The sequence below is a fragment of the Mandrillus leucophaeus genome, unplaced genomic scaffold, assembly GCF_000951045.1.
Source record: "Mandrillus leucophaeus isolate KB7577 unplaced genomic scaffold, Mleu.le_1.0 Scaffold169, whole genome shotgun sequence".
In the NCBI taxonomy this organism is placed as follows: domain Eukaryota; kingdom Metazoa; phylum Chordata; class Mammalia; order Primates; family Cercopithecidae; genus Mandrillus; species Mandrillus leucophaeus.
Window position 1 is genome coordinate 1,253,274 of NW_012101687.1, and position 1,394 is coordinate 1,254,667.

Genomic DNA, 1,394 nt, shown 5'->3' on the forward strand with positions numbered 1-1,394 from the left:
CTGGTCTCGAACTTGGGCTCAGGTGATCCCCCCCACCTCGGCCTCCCAAAGTGCTGAGATTATAGGTATGAGCCACTGTGTCCAGCCCCTCATTTTAGTTTGTTGAATGGATAGGTGAGTGGGATATGGCCTCTATCACTTTAGTCACTCTCCAGGTGAGAGGACTTAAAACGCTTGTTGAGAAAAATCTGAGATAAGTTTCACTTCAGATGACACTGGGAATGTAATCCGTTTTCTCTCCCATCCTAACCTGAAGCCATCCCCTCTTTCTCTGCCCTGCCATAATAATGGAAATTTTTAATAGAAGACAAACTGGAGCTACATTGGGAACTCACCTTTGTATTGACTAAAAACAGCATCAGCGAAGTTTGATCCTCTACCTCTTACCAATTACAAAAAAAATAAATTCCAGATAGATTGTGGATCTAAATGTGAAAGGCAAAACAATAAAACTTAAAGAAAATGATACAGGAGAATATGATTTGGAGGAAGGCAAAGGTTTCTGAAACCAGATACAAAATAGCACTTAACTTCAAAGGAAAAGATTGACAAATTAAATTATATTAAAATTAGGAATTTCTAGTAATCAAAATATACCATAAGAGAGTGAAAAAGAAGCCATAGAGTAGTGGAAGATATCTGCTATACATATAACCTACATAAGGCTTCTTTTCAGAATATGAAAACAATTGTTACAAATCCAGACCAAAAACAGAGTCAATAGAAAAATAGACAAAAGATTGGAACAGGAACCTAACACACACACACACACACGCACACACACACATAGCCAAGTGGCTAATAAATATATGAAAAGTTGATCAGAGAAATGTAAATAAATGCCAAAATGAGATATCTCTAAGCACCCACCAAATGATTAAAATTAAGAGGTTGATAATATCAAGCGTTGGCAAGACTGGATTATCTAGAACTCAAATAAGAGCTGACTTAAAAGGTGTGCAACCTATGCTATTGCACAGAGCCCTGGACTCAGAAGGACCCTGCACTTGGTTTAATGCTCAGCTGTCACAATTTTGAAATACTTAATAATTTTGCCTTCGAACATGTGTTTTGTAAGTGAAGTCTGAAAGTACAATGGAATATGAACATGAATAGAAGAGGTATGCACAATGTGGATGTCCACTGTTTCCTGCCAATCATTTGCATTTAATCATTTATCATGCCCCATGAGCACAGAATTCTGTTAGACCTGCAATGCATGGGAGTTAAACTAGACTCAAAGCTAGTAAAAGATAAGCATGTCACACCCGCAACTTAGTAAAGGGAAGAGAAGAGAAGGCACTGACAGCCCCAAGAGGCCTAGCTTTCCTTACTGACAAGAACTTACTTTGAATGCAGAAAGAAAGCAATGACTTTTTTTTTTTTTTTTTTTG